Here is a 15,614-nt window from a genome sequence, read left to right as displayed (position 1 = left end):
CATCGTTCATCTCAGCAGTATTCTTGCCCAGCGTGGTACTAAGGTACTTTTTGTGGAAAATTGCTGTAATTACGTTCCACGTGTACCCAAAATTAACAGCTTCTGTTAATGATCCAAGAAGCCTGTAATCCTGAATTAAGAAACTTTTCTTGCATCTGTTTATAATTTTGGTTTCTTTTAATTCTCTTCCAGTAATAATTTGTTTTTAGGTTATATTTAAAAAAAACAAAGCTTGAACTTCTAACGTCTTAGACTTTAAGAGGTACTTTGATTTGTCCTTGTAGTCTCTAGGTTCTGGTGGACAAGATGGCACTCATTTCATCTGTCTTGATATTTTACTTAATTTTATAGATTTTAATCCTCCTTACTCAACTTTGGTTTTTCTAGAAGGTCTATTTAGTCTTCACTTTCATCCCTTTAAATACTCATATGTTTTCTGAAGTTGTTCCAATTATATGTTGTATTTTTGAAGTACATCTGTGTTGTTGAAGACACTGGATCCCATATGTTTTGGATGGTGTAGAAAGAAACTGTGTGGGAGGTGATAAAATTTGTTTCTTAAAAATAAAGTTCAGTATATATATTTAGGAAAAATTAGGTGAGATATGAAGTAATGTGTGGGGTGTACTTCTTGGTTTATACTGATTTATACTCTTTTATTCATGGTTACGGTTGTATGGGTTGGTATGACCCAGAAGAGAGTACGTATTAGTCCATACATAGTGTGATTTAGAATTAAGGTTGAGTTGCATTTTTCAGGTATTATGAAAATGTGATTTTGCTGCATGTTATTTGGTATTAAGGCTTCTGTTTATTTAGCTATAAGACTGCTGTATTATGATTTTGAGGAATTATAAGCATTTCAGCACTTAAATTCTGTGATCAAGGACAGTTGGGTCATTGAATTTTTAGGTGAGCTCTTACAAAATTGCATACTGCCCTGTTAATTATTTACTGGAAGAGAATTAAAAGTAAATATGTTGATGTTAAATATGTGTCAATGGTAAATACACAAAGATACACTTTAAATTTATTTAAAATTATGTGAGTGAGTGAAAGTTGCTCGGTCATGTCTGACTCTTTGTGACCCCATGGACTATGTAGTCCATGCAATTCTCCAGGCCAGAATACTGGAGTGTGAAGCCTTTCCCTTCTTCAGATCTTCCCAACCCAGGAATCGAACCGGGGTCTTCTGCATTGCAGTCAGATTCTTAACCAGCTGAGCTACCAGGGAAGCCCTTAAAATTATGTGGATATAGTGTAATAATCTCATAAGTATATTGGCAACTTGTTGCTGCATTTTAGAATTACCAGGCTGAAGCCCTTTTGACTTCCTGCTGCTTTACATCGTGGAGACTGACAGGGAGGTCCAGTCATTGCCTGGATCTGCAGACAAGGTGGGCTTGCGCACTGTTTTAACCCAGAAAGATTAGAAAGGTGGTGCTTGATCTCTTGGCTTAGAATTTGATGCATGTATGAAGTGCTGCTGCTGCTATTTGTTTCAGCTAAAACCTCGAGATTAGCATTTTCTGGTTATGAAAGAGATTGAAAATTTTTGAATATGGCCTTAATATTACATTATTAAATGTAGAAAGTAAGTTTCAATTGCTTTATCATTTTTTTTTTGCTTAATTTTTTTATATTGAGATAATTCACATACTGTAAAATTCATCCTACTTGGTCTTAGTGTATAATCCTTTTTATTTGTTGCTGGATTTGGTTTGCTAGAGTTTTATTGAAGGTTTTGTGACTATATGAGTTTTGGTCTCTAGTTTTCTTTTGCTGTGGTATCTTTGGTTCTGGTCTCAGGATAATACTGGGCTCATAGATAGAGTTGGGATGTGGTCCCTCCTCTTCCATTTTTCTGGGAAGAGTGAAGAATTTGTGTTCATTCTTTAAATATTTGGTAAATTCATCAGTGAATGTGTTTGTGCTTGGGCTTTTCTTTGTGGAAAGTTTTAAAATTTGTCGTTGGTGTTGTTTTAGTCCTTGAGTCATGCGTAACTCTTTGTGGCCTGGTGGACTGTAGCCTGCCAGGCTCCTCTGTCCATGGGATTTCCCAGGCAAGAATACTGGAGTGGGTTGCCATTTCCTTTTCCAGGGGATCTTCCTGGCCCAGGGATCGAATCCATGTCTCCTGCATTGGCAGGTGAATTCTTTACCATTGAGCCCCTCAGGAAGCCCAATAATTTGGTTTTTCTCTGTTTTTTTTTGGTCAGTCCAGCTAAAAGTTTGTCAGTTTTGTCGATCTTTTCAAAGAACCAACTTTTGATTTCATTTATTTTCTCTGTTGTTTTCTCTTTTTTAAATAGCATTATTTTCTGGTTATCTTTATTATTTTCTTCTGCTTTCTTTGGGCTTCCCTTGTGGCTCATCTGGTAAAGAATCTGCCTGCAGTGTGGGAGACCTGGGTTCGATTCCTGGGTTGGGATGATCCCCTGGAGAAGGGAAAAGGTACCCATTCCAGTATTCTGGCCTGGAGAATTTCATGGACTTTGTAGTCCATGGGGTTGCACAGAGTCGGATGCGACTTTCACTTTCTGCTTTCTTTAGATTTAGTTTGCTCTTTTTCTCATGTTTTAAAGTGGAATGTTAGTTTGATTTGAGATCTCTTTTAATACAGATATGGACAGGTATAAATTTCCCTCTTAGCACTGTCGTAACTGCATTCTATAAATTTTGTATATTGTTTTCATCTCAGTATTTTCTAATTTCTTTTTATTTCAGTTTTTTTTGTTTTAGGTATTAGCTCAAATATGCATTAATACTGGAAGCAGTTAAGAATTGCTGCCATTTACAGGATAAGTGTCACTCTATATGTATTATTTCCCTAATCCTCATAGGAATTGTGTCGTTGGTGAAATACTGGTGGTTTCTTGTTTTATAGACAAGGAAACTGAAGTTTAGTCAGTTAACCGAGGGTTTTTTTTTTTTTTTTTCTGTTTTTAAATTTATTTTTAATTGGAGGATAATTGCTTTACAATGTTGCGTTGGTTTCTGCTGTTAAGCAGCATGAATCTGCCAAAAGTGTACCTACGTCCGCTCCCTCTTGAGCCTCCCCCGCCCCCCACCCCCCAGGCTGTCCCAGAGCACCATGCTGAGCCCCCTGTGTGACACAGCAGCCTCCCACTAGCTGTATGGTGACATGCATGTTTTATGCTCTCTCTGAGTGTGCCCCACCCTCTCCTCTCCCAAGTCTGTTCTCTATTCCTGCCTTACAGATCGGTTTGTCAGTACCATTTTTCTAGATTCCATATATATGTGTTAATATACAATATTTTTTTTTTCTCTTCCTTACTTATTTAATTCTATATCATAAGCTCTAGGTTCATCCACCTCATTGGAACTGACTCAGATTTCGTTCCTTTTTATGGCTGAGTAATATTTTATTGTGTATATGTACCACAAGTTCTTAATCTATTCATCTGTCGATGGACATCTAGGTTGCTTTCTAGGTTGCTTTCATGTCCTGGCTATTGTAAATAGTACTACAGTGAACACTGTGGTACATGTCATTTTGAAATTATGGTTTTATTAGGGTATATGCCCAGTAGTGGGATTGCTGGGTTAGTTTTCCAAGATTTTGCATACCAAATCAGAGGCTTGACTCTCTTCAGAGCTTGTATTCTCATTATGCTACACTTCTACTCTAAACTGCTTGGAAATAGTGATGATTCCTGTAAAAAGAAGGTTAGATATATTTTCATAATACATAGGCAGTAGCAAGTAGCTGGACTGTATTTAGTACTTCTCATCTTCTATTCACACAGGAGTTCTCACCCTTTCTTTCATTTAAACATTTGAAATTCAGACTTCCCCTCCCACATGTTGCAAGGACTTTGGCTGGACTTGGCTTTTAAATATTTGTTTTGTGGTAGCTCTGCTGAATCAAAAAAGTAGCTTTAAATGATATTTTAAAACTACTTATCTGCTGCTTCTGGTATGAAAGATAACTTGTGTCCACAGTTTTAAGTCTTCTTTTAGGTGGGCCATTGCTTTGCTGGAGAGCAAATGTTTAAATATTTTCATTTTTTTTTTTTTTCTGTACAGTTGAATTGCTTCTGGGACAAAGAAGAGCCTTTGTTGACCCTTTGAAAAGTTGGCTCAAGGATTTAGTATGCATTTCGTACTTCTTCCCAGATTTCTGTTATTACATGGTTGTATAAAGGATACATTTTTGTATCTTTTGTAATTTATAACGGTGCTGAGCACATTATAACTAATCAGTAAATAACGAATGATGAAGGCCTTGGGATAAACTTTAATCAGCCCCTTTTTCTTTTTGTTTCTTTTGTCTACAGGGCATGTGGTGATTATAAACTTTGAGCCTAGAATTTTAGGCTTAAACTACTTTTAAATGAAACTTAGTTTTTTCCCTTCAATCACTATTTTAAAAAAAGAGAGAAATTATACTTTTAAGTATATCTCAGTTTTCTGCAGATGACCCTGTCTTCAAGTATGGTACTGTTTCTCATTAGAATGAGTAATCTTTTTTGTTTGTTTTTTTGCAGATTACATTCATTATGGTTTATTATTGGGTTGGCTAAAAAGTTCATTTGGGTTTTTCTGTAAGATGTTATGGAAAAACAAACCCAAACAAACTTTTTGGCCAACCCAGTATAAGATATTGTTATAATTCCCTGTACTGTCCAGTAAATCCTTAATGCTTATCTATTTCAAGTATAAAATACTTGTTAGTCCCATATCCCTAATTTGTTCTTCTCCCCGTCCCTCTCCCTGTTTGTTGTTTTCTGTGTCTTGTGAATCTCTTTTGTATATTGATTGATTTGTATTATTTTTTTAGATTCCACATGTAAGTGATATACAGCGTTTATTTGTCTTTTTCTGTCTGACTTATTTGACTTATTTCACTGAGCATTATATTCTCTAGGTTCATCCATGTTGCTGCAAATGTCAGGTTTTTTTTTTATGGCCAAGTAAGATTCCACCACACATCTGCATATATATATATATTTATGTATTTGTTTTTGGTTGCACTCGGTCTTTGCTGGTGCACGTGGGCTTTCTCTAGTTGTGGTGACCTGGGGCTCCTCGTTGTGGTGGTTCCTCTCGATGTAGATAGAGCACAGTCCGGGCACATGGGCTTCAGTTGTTGCGGCATGTGGGCTTGGTGGACTTAGTATAAGCATGTGGGCCTAGCGGCCCATGGGCGCTAGCGCATCGGCTCAGGAGTTATGGCGCACAGGCTTTGTTGCTGTGCAGCCTGGAGTCCTCCCAGAGCGGGGATTGAACCCATGTCCCCTGCTTTGGCAGATGAGTTCTTACCCACTGTACCACCAGAGAGGCCCCTATGTTATATCTTCTTAAACTAGTCTTCTATTGATGGGCACTTGGGGTGCATCCATGTCTTGGCAACTGTAGATGGTACTGCTGTGAACATTGGGGTGCATGTGTCTTCTAAAATTGAACTTTTCTTTTTCCCCCAAAATATACCTGGGAGTGAGATTGCTGGATCATGTGGTAGCTGTGCTTTGTAGTTTTTAAGGCACCTCTGAACTGTTTTCCACCATGACTGCACCGATCTACATTCCCACCAGCAGTGTATGAGAGTTCCCTTTTCTCCACATCCTCTCCATCATTTATTATTTGTAGACTTTTTGATGATAGCCTGAAATGAATAATCTTAAAGTTTTGCTGAATCTGTTGAGTAACTGTAGGGATTGAGGATAAATTTTCAAAATCACAGTGAGGTCTTGATTAAATCCTTAGGTGCTGCTGCTGGTCTTCATGGGGAATCTGTCTGCAATGGTCAAGATAATTTATTTGGTGATAACTGCTTGAATTAGGGCTTTTAAATTGCTTAGTAGTGTTGTGAACCTTGGGTTTGCCAGAGGTAGCGCTGACTGAGAGAGTGCCACTGAGCCATTTTATGACAGTGTGTCTCCCCTGTTACTTTGTGTACTTGAACGTGGGTGATACAAAAGGACCTGTCGTACGGGGGGTAGTAGTTCGTAGTTCTTGACTCATACAGATATCTGTGAGTCAGCACTAATTACTGGGGGTCACGTGTTTGTGCTGGAAAGTTCTCTTAAGTGACCTTATTCCTGTTGAAGTAATCTTTCCTTATTTGTCCAACAGTAAGTGACATTGTGAAATCATAATAACTTTTTAAAATACTTTAATGTATGTTACCTCATTTATCCTCACAAGCCTGTTGTAGGCAGGACAATAACCTGAATTTTACAGCTGAGAAACCAGATGGCTGCTTCAGGCATGATTATCTTCACAGGACTGGTGTTAAAATTTTGAGATATTGCTAACTGTGGCCTGGTCCTTTGCTTCCAAAGGATGAAACTCTTATATTGAAGGTTTCCTAAGACTTTGGGGGCCATAATTATGCTAACCAAACTCATGAAGCCAGTTGATTAGAAAAATCAGAGATAAGAGGAAGATTAATTACATTAATAAAACAGAACCAGTTGACTACAATCTTTTGAGGTTATACTACATCTGTGACTATAATGCTTTTATAAGTTTGCCTCAGTTCAGAGCATTACTTTTGTGAATTCAAGGTACTTGAATTTATAGTCATTCTCCTCCCCCTCTTCTGTCCCTGGGAAAATTTTTTTCCTACTGTAGATCAGTTTTGCCTGATTTGGAGATCATATAAACGGATTTAGGTGATATGTATTCTTTTTGTAAGGCTTCCCTGATTCAGTATAGTGGTTTTGATATTCATCAGTCTGTTCCTTTTATTATTGTGTGCTTTTTAATATTTTCTATTGTGTGAGTATACCACTGTTTTGTTCCTCTGTTCTCCTGTTTATAGATACCCTAATTTGCTTTTTAAATTTTAACAACAATAACACAAAAGTCGCTTATCAGCATGCCTTCTTACCTAACATCAGGTAATGGACAAGAATTGATTGTGATTTTCTTAGATAGCTTTATATTTCAGCCTTGTTTTTCTAGTTTCTTTGATTTGATTTTAGATATGGTACGTGAGATTCCTTAGCCCTTTGAGCACCCCAGTTGCAAACCATCTCATGTGTTATGTATTGATTTCTACTTGGGGATGATTTTTTAAATCTTAATGCTTTTAGCCCACTGTGTACTGACTATTAAGGTGATTTACTTTTTAAACAAAAGTGTGCCTGTTTTCATTTATGGTCCAGTTTTGTAAAATCTTGCCTGTCTCCCCGAAGCCAAAGGCAACACTGAGAGCTAATGTGAGAGTTTTGTTTTGGGAATTTTGTGGCCCACTGTATTTCTGTTCAGAGACCATGTTTGCCTAATGACTTGACATTTGAGCCTGTTTTTTCAGTTACTCGACATTTCCCTCATTAAAAAACCTTTACTATATCCAACAATCTTTGGTAAATGAGACCCCTTTTCCTTTTCTTTTCTGAATCAGACATCTCATGGTTCTTTAACATTTTCAGAACTCTAATAATTTTTCTACCATCTATGTGGAACCTTGTAGTTTTTTAGGGGAAAAAAAAAAGGGATTGGAACATATCTCAAAAGTTAATAGATGTATGAGTAATGCTGGGTATATAAGATCATTTCTTAACTTTGCATATATTATACTACTTGAAAAATAGTGCTCCATGATTCTTCTCCATCTCTTGTTCTTCGACTTGCTCTGTATTATTAATGTATTTAGTATGGGTGATCCTTGGTCATTTTTACTAAGATTTTTTTAATATCTAAATTTGCCAAACTTGTACTTACATTTTTCTTTGTTAATCAAGTTTTTATAGAACTCTTATTTATCAGTTCATGTTATATCTTGATTTGTGTATTCTGTGATTTCCTCTGAGGGATGGAAACTGACTTGTAGTATTAGGGTTTAGTAAGTGGAATAACTTGAATCTGAGATCATAGGACTCTAATAAATAATGTTTTGGAAGAAAAAGTTGGTAGCTGGAACTTGCTAAACCTTTGGTTCTGTTCTTTAAGGGAATCTGCCATAAACTGAGGGTTGGGACAGGCCCTTGGAAAGTCTTCTAGACAACAGTGAGTCTTAAACACTTAATGATAACATCAGAGAAGAACCTAGCAAAACCCTGTGATAATTTAGAAAGCTTGTAGCTTTTCTTGTGTTGATTTCCTTCCCACTTTGGTTGTTTACATGACATTAATAATTGGAAGTAGAACAAAATGTTCTGAATTTCATCTTTCTTATATATGCTTCCTGATGGAGTTTCTTAGAAGCAAGGAATTGGTCTAAAGAGAATAGGTGAGAGATGTGGACAGTTTATGAAAACTTAGATATTCAAGGGAGGAATTATTTTCTTTACCACTGCGCCACCTGGGAAGCCCATGCTAAATGGTAGTGCCACGCTGTTCAGAGACATGTGGCTGGTGGGATGAGAGAGAGATACAGAGAAAGCATAGGTTTCCATTTGGGGGCTGCCACAATTCTTTCATTCTGTGAAAGCCTAGCTAAGAATGGTATTTGCCATCATCTTAGTGCAACAAAAAGGCATTTAAAAGTTGTTAGGGCTACAGTGGTTTCGTTTCTTCAAAGGAAATATCTTTTTAAATATTTAAAAGTATTATCTGCTTATTTGAAGCAGTTCAGAATTGTATATAGCATAAAGTGAAAATGGTCTCTTACCCACCTCCTTTCTAAATCTTACTTTCGGGAGATGACTTCTTCTTGGTATCTCAACCTTCCAGACCAGAGGGTTCTTTTTGGTGTAAAGAGTCAATGCATCACTTGGGTATACTCATGGAGTTTGATTTTTATAACCTTTTCAAGTAACTTGACTGACACTAGGTCATTCTGGTTTCTTAGGAGGAATTAGGGCACTTTGGTTGTCTCTTTTATGCTCTGAGAGTTGACAGGATATTCTTTTAGAAACCTGTCCGATAAGTTGTAACTCTTTTATTTCCTTTTATAAGTGAAGCAGTATTTTGGTTGCAGTGTGGTGAAAGCCCCAGTTATCTTAGCAAATTACTCTAAAACTTAGGGCCTTAAAAAACAGTTTATGATTATTTCTAGGAGTTGACAGGCTCAGCTTGGAAAGGGGCATAGCATCACTTCTGTTACCTCTGTAATGGTCAAAGCAGTTTTACAGAGCCTGCCCAGGTTCAAGGGAGTGGGGTGGGGAATGGCCTTCTCCGTCAGAGGCCTAGCAGAAAGTTGGGCAGTCTTTAATCTTCCACTCGCGGTGTGACTGACGCAGTGGCAGTCTTGAGAGGGAGAGGTGACAATGAGAGAATATTGTTTTCATCACTCACTAGCCTTCTGGGTTAAAATTTACCATGCTCAGGCATAGCGTCAAGGTAAATTTATTTTATTGTTCTTGGTAAAGGAGAAGAAAACATCAATGAAATTAGTTTATAGGCAAGGTTTTTAATGATGTAAGAAAGAAGATGAACTCCAGAGGGAGCAGGCAAGGTTTCCCACTCCCCCCTGCTCTCAAGGAAGCACACAAAACTCTTAAGAGTTAACTTGCCTTACTGCTTTTTCTTACTGAGAACTCTGGTAGCTTGCAGAATTTAAGGAGATGGTCTTTGAAGCAGATTGATACATTGAATGTGTCATCAAGGGGGCTTCCCAGGTGGTGCTAGTAGTAAAGAACCTGCCTGTGAATACAGGAGACGTAAGCGATGTAGGTTTGATCCCTGGGTTGGGAAGATCCCCTGGAGAAGGAAATGGCAGCCCACTTCAGTATTCGCGCCTGGAGAATCTGATGGACGGAGGAGACTGGCAGGCTACAGTCCATGGGGTTGCAGAGTTGGACACGACTGAAGTGACTTAGCACAAATATGCACATGTCATCAAGAGAGCCAGGTATGCCAGTCTCCACCTCCTCAGAGATTTGCTAGACGAGACATCCCTTCCCTGTAACTTGGTGCCCCATACACATATCCTCTTAGATCATGTTTGTAAAGTGCTTTGGGAAATGATTAAGTGGGTTGAAGCTAGCTAGCATGGTTTATAATTTTCCCAACCCTTTAGCTTAAAATGAGCCCTTTGCTTATCCTTCAAGATACTTGCTTTTCAGAGATTTAATGGGAGGATTTTTGTCTTCCGATTAGATTTTAAAAATGAAACTGTCCTTTTGGAATTTTAGAACTTGAACTGTCCTGCCTTCTTGAGTGTGTGGAGTGTTCTCTTACCTCTGCGTGTGCTTTTGCAGTTCCCTCTGTACAGTCTCTCTCCCATCACCTACCTGGGGCCTTATTATATACCCGTGAAACTTTTTCTTATCTTACAGTATTCATGTTGGTTTATTTGTTCCTCTTAGAGCACTAACTGACCATGTCTTCGTGTTTGAGTTTATTCTAAACTGAGTGCCGAGACCATCTCAGTCATCTTTATTGCCCTCACAGAGCCTCTCTTGCTTAAATTTAATGTGTTGAATGAAGTACAACTAGATGCACAGTATTCCTCTAAACCTGCGGCTTGGCAGAAACTAGCACTGGAGGGTGGTTTTAAAAAAAAGTGGAAAGAGAGAATATGAAGAAAGCCATTGAGCACCTAATAATGGCAACTGATATTTCTGTAGCACTGTGTAGTACACAAGACTCTTCGCTTAAGTGTGGTTATGTACTTTTGACTCTAGGAGGGTTGCAAATATTTCCTCTCCTTAACAGTTGAGTAAAGGGAGTCTGGAACTTGCTCAGGCTCACTCCTCTAGAAAGAGGTGGAGCTAGAACTCAAGTCTAGTTATGTAAGTGTCTGAGGCAATCCTGTAATTTTTGCTTGTGATTTTAAATCAGGTAGGTTCTGCTTTCCGAAGAAACAGTATCTGAAGATACAAAATACATTGAAAGATCATTGAATTCTGGGCTTTCCTATTTCTGGCAGTATATTAACCAGCGATTTCTTTTTTTTTCTTTCTGGCTATGCTGTGCAGAATGTGGAATCTTAGTCCCCTGACTAGGGATTGACCCTGTGACCCCTGCAGTGGAAGCGTGGAGTCTTAACCACTGGACCTCCAAGGAAGTCCCTACTAACCAGAGATTTAATTTGTAGTAGTTTGATTTATATTATCCAGTGCAATATGGATCTTCCCTGGTGGCTCAGACGGTAAAACGTCTGCCTGCAATGCAGATAGACCCGGCTTCAATCCCTGGGTCGGGAAGATCCCCTGGAGAAGGAAATGGCAGGCTACTCCAGTATTCTTGGCCTGGAGAATCCCACGGACGGAGGAGCGTGGTTGTAAAGAGTTGGACAGGACTGAGTGACTTCATATACTGGATATGAAAGTTGCTGTTTATATTTCTTGTATTTTGAGACTTTGCACAATTTAAAAGTTACTCTTCTTAAAGTTATTTGTCCAAGTTAACAACTGCTAACAAAATCTCACCAGTTAGTTTCATACTAGACAGAGTATTATTGTACTACATAGAGCACTGTAGACATATGAAAAATGATTTGAGTGGCATTTTTTCAATTCTCTGTAGTATGGTGTGTAATTAGTACCATTCTGCATGCATAAGAGAGATGTTAATCTTTTATATACAAAGGATGGTTTAGGGAATAGGTTGACAAACTGCTGCTCAGCTACATCTAGCCAAAGAACTAAAATCTTTTATAAGAATCATTTTATGTTTTATGCTTATTGCAAAGAGAATAGTATTTCTGTGAATATTATATGAAATTCAGATTTCAGTGTCCATAAATAGTTTCATTGGAACAGTCACCCTCGTTCATTTACTTAACTGTTGACAGCTGCTTTCAAGCTCCACTGGCAGAATTGGGTAGTTGTGACAGAGACCATGTGGTCTGACAGACCTAAAATACTTAGAAAAGGTTTGCCAGCCTGTGCTTTAGGGCATTAGTGCTTAATTCTGTCTTGCGGAACCTCAGTTGAGAAAGGGTGAGCTTAGGAATGAAGACACCTGTTCGACTGCTGCAGTATTTAAGAGTATTTGTATTTAAGAGGAGGAGTATTTGAGAATTTGTTTTGAGAATTTGATCCTTTTTTTGCACTGGAGTGATATCCTTTGTCCCTTGGCTCTGACAATTACAGCCTGGATTGGGCACCCAGGTTTTATTTTGTTCTAACGTGCTGAGTTTGACTTATCCATTGTATTTGACACTTTGAAAAGCCCTTTTTTTAATGGCTTTCATTGAGATTTGCTTTTGAGAAGCTACTAATTGGCAGTTCCAAACTGGACAGATTGAGGCCAGGTAAAGCCTGTAGGTGCCTGTCAGGCAGCAGTGAAGTTAAAAATCACCTGCTGTCAACACTAGGGAATTTTCCTATCATTTTCATTTTTTGAGTAAATGAAGGATTGTTAGATTTCTGAAGTTGCAGCACTGAATGGGGAAACCGGGTAGTTTGCCTCTGTGGAGTTCCCTTTGTTTCTGTAGCCTAATCATGAACTACTCTCTGCTAACTTCTTTCTGGCTTTGGTTAGAAATCATTTTTCTGGTAAGTTTTTAATTAGGAAATGCAGAAATAGAACTGCTTGAGTTGTCATAACTTGAACTTGCTGTGGAACTTTTAAACTGGAGAGGGTGCCAATGAAGACTTATTTGAAAAAATAGGGGAGGGATATGTTTCCTGCTTAAATTAATACTATTGGTTTTGAATTATATGAAGCTGAAGACAGTTATAGACGGGGCTAATAAGGACTATTGAGGAGAAAGCTATTGAATTCTTCCTTTAAACTTCTATTTTGTATGGAACTTTTGTTAACTTACATCTAATTTTGACAAGTGAGGTTCTTCAACGTCATGTTTTCCTGTAGAAGTAGATCTTTAAATAAAAAATCAACTCCAAAGTTTGACAGAAATCTTAAAACATATCAGTGAATACTGTTTTATTATTCAGGTGCTATGCTGCGCTTCGACGCTCAGTCGTGCTGCCTGACTCTTTGCAGCCTCATGGACTGTAGCCTTCCAGGCTTCTCTGTCCGTGGGGATTGTCCAGGCAAGAATACTGGAGAATGTTGCCATGGCCTCCTCCAGGGGATCTTCCTGACCCAAGGGAGATCCTTGGGGGTCTCAGACCCTTCCTGACCCTGGTTTCCTGCATTGTAGGCAGATTCTTGGCCGTCTGAGCTACCAGGGGAGCCCAGTCATTCTGTGACTTGAACAGGAAAGCGCTGAGAAGTGCTGTGAACAGGGTTTGAACCTGCTTGGGGAGACCCCGTGGGATCTTGAGTCCAAGGCCTTAACCACTTGACCATCACAGCTCTCTGTGCACGTTGCTTAATTAAGATTACTTTGGTTATAAGAACTTTGGTTCTTATATATATATGAGTTGGTTGTATAACTTTGGTTAATACTAAACCATTAACACGATTTTAGTAAGGGGGAAGTTTATTTTAAGGCCACTCAGTTCATTCAGTAAACATTTATTGAGTCAGATAGTCTGTGTCAGGCACTGTTCTAGATATTCAAGAATACAGGGAAATCTCAACATTAATCAGAGAGCAAGCACCATTGTGTACCTAATAAACCTAGATTCAAGGAGGTGCTGAGGATCTTAATGGTAGGTTGTATCAGTCACATGAAAGACTTGTTGAAATGCAGACGAAGAATTTGCATTTCTGACAAGTTCCCTGGTGACGTGCATGCTGATGTTCCTCTGGGGACCACACTTTGATAACTTTAATAAGTTCTTAGAGGGATTATCTAATTGATTCACCTCTGACAACATATGAATGTTGTCTAATTCCGTGTCTGATATCCATCCTTCATCTAAACAGGAATTTTTCTGGAGGGCAGTTACTCTTGAAGGACACGATGGCAGTTACAGGCTGTGAACCGTGTCCAGTGAAATACAGGACCAACTGGCAGGTTGTGTGTTACAGTCATCTGTTCTTCTCCTTTTTCCTACCTGTCCGTTCTTAGTCTTTGTTAAACTTATGGTTTTCTTTACAGAGTCTGAGTCAGTTTTGGAAGTTCTTTTGAAAGGGAGAGTGTATGATGTTCCAGCTTTTACCCTTTTCTCTCTTGAGGTTTAACACAAAGAGAAACACATGTTAACTTCTCCCTTTTTGTCCAGAAGAGTCAGAACTTCACAGCCAGGAGGATTTTGGGGGGTGGCTAATGGTGGTAGTGGGGTGAATTTTTTTTAAACTTTTTGGAAAAAGTTGGAGACTTTCAAGCTATTGAAGTATGTAGTACAGATCTGAAGTAGGATTGGGGTAGTAGGAAGTAGATAAGATAGAGTAGAAGAAACACAAAGAGATGAAAAATGTGTTAATGGAAAAGAAACTTTAAGAATTAATGTCCTTGTAATTTTCCTGAAAAAACACATGCTATAAAGACTGTCACGGCAGAGGTGAAACACAGTGCTGAAATAAAACAGCCAGCACAATGGACCAGAACGTCCAGGAAGAAGCCATTTGTGGCCTGAATGTGAATTATTTTAGGGTGATTGGAAAGGTTTTAGATAGGGAAATAAAGGTACCCAGTGAAGATTGTACTTAGGGGTAGTTTTGCCAGGAATTTAAAAAAAAGAGAAAAAGTCATTTCTTAGACTGGTTCTTTCCAAAGTGCTATTACCGTGTTATTCAGTCTTCACAAATAAATTGGATGTGTCTTATTTCTCCCCTTTTCACTGAGGGTGAAATTTAGTAGAGATTTAACTTGCTTAAATAAAACCTAGGTTACTGAGTTCAATGAGTTTAGACTTTAAAACCCCAATCTTACTTGTTATCTTTTTCCTTGGAAATGAGGTTCTTTTACCGTTTTCCCAGTCTTAGTTATACCTATGTAGCCAGAAGCCAGAGTCATCTTTGACCTCTATACCTCCTCCATTATTCACCAAACTGATCTTCTGCCTATATCTTATATTTTTCTCTCCCTCTTTACCATCACTGCCACAGTAGGTCAGGCAGCCTCTGCCTCCTGTTTGGCCTGTTGTGTTTAAATGGAACTTCTTACTGGGTTCTGGGCTTTCTGTCATTTCATTAATTTATGATCTTTGGAAAACAGACCTGTTAATGTCATTTACGCACCAAAAGAACAGGATGAATGCTTACTCTTTGAAATGAAATTCAGAAACTCTGTAGTCTGACTTCAGACTATACTGTTTTACCTAACCACCTAATTTTATCCACATATACTTTGCATAGGAGAAGGCAATGGCACCCACTCCAGTACTCTTGCCTGGAAAATCCCATGGACAGAGGAGCCTGGTAGGCTGCAGTCCATGGGGTCACTAAGAGTCAGACACGACTGAGCGACTTCATTTTCACTTTTCACTTTCATGCTTTGGAGAAGGAAATGGCAACCCACTCCAGTGTACTTGCTTGGAGAATCCCAGGGACAGGGGAGTCTGGTGGGCTGCTGTCTATGGGGTCGCACAGAGTCGGACATGACTGAAGCGACTTAGCAGCAGCATACTTTACATAAGCCACATAAAACTAATTGTTCCTTCCTTATAATAATCTCTGATCTCAAAGCGTTGTAGTATAATTATAAATGGATTTCATAATAACCCTGAATCTTAAAATAGAGTTAAATTTTATGTGGTATTTTTATATTTTTGCTTAAGAGGGCAGGGCAGTATATAAAATAAAGATAACTGCCCAAGACAGTTAAAACTGGGGACATGGGGAACCACAACTTGGTACTTACAAGGATAGGTTTTCAGCTGTTAGGAAAAATTGGCTTCTTAGACTCCTCAGGTACTCAGGGATCTGACCAGTTAATGTTTTACCGTAGTTGCCCG

The 15,614-nt window shown here is 38.5% G+C and overlaps 1 protein-coding gene and 1 non-coding gene across 3 annotated transcripts in view; one reads left to right on the top strand and one right to left on the bottom strand.

Moving 5' to 3' along the window:
- The window catches only part of ZFAND3 (zinc finger AN1-type containing 3), a 328,146-nt gene that overhangs the window by 18,087 nt on the left and 294,445 nt on the right, over positions 1–15,614 (top strand). The window lies entirely within an intron of this gene.
- TRNAL-CAA (transfer RNA leucine (anticodon CAA)) lies at positions 13,044–13,125 on the bottom strand. The gene has a single exon. It is a non-coding gene; the product is annotated as a tRNA-Leu (tRNA).

The sequence above is a fragment of the Bos mutus genome, chromosome 23 (assembly GCF_027580195.1).
Source record: "Bos mutus isolate GX-2022 chromosome 23, NWIPB_WYAK_1.1, whole genome shotgun sequence".
Classification (NCBI taxonomy): domain Eukaryota; kingdom Metazoa; phylum Chordata; class Mammalia; order Artiodactyla; family Bovidae; genus Bos; species Bos mutus.
The sequence above is the reverse complement of the archived record's forward strand: the minus strand, read 5'-3'. Positions and strand labels throughout refer to the sequence as shown.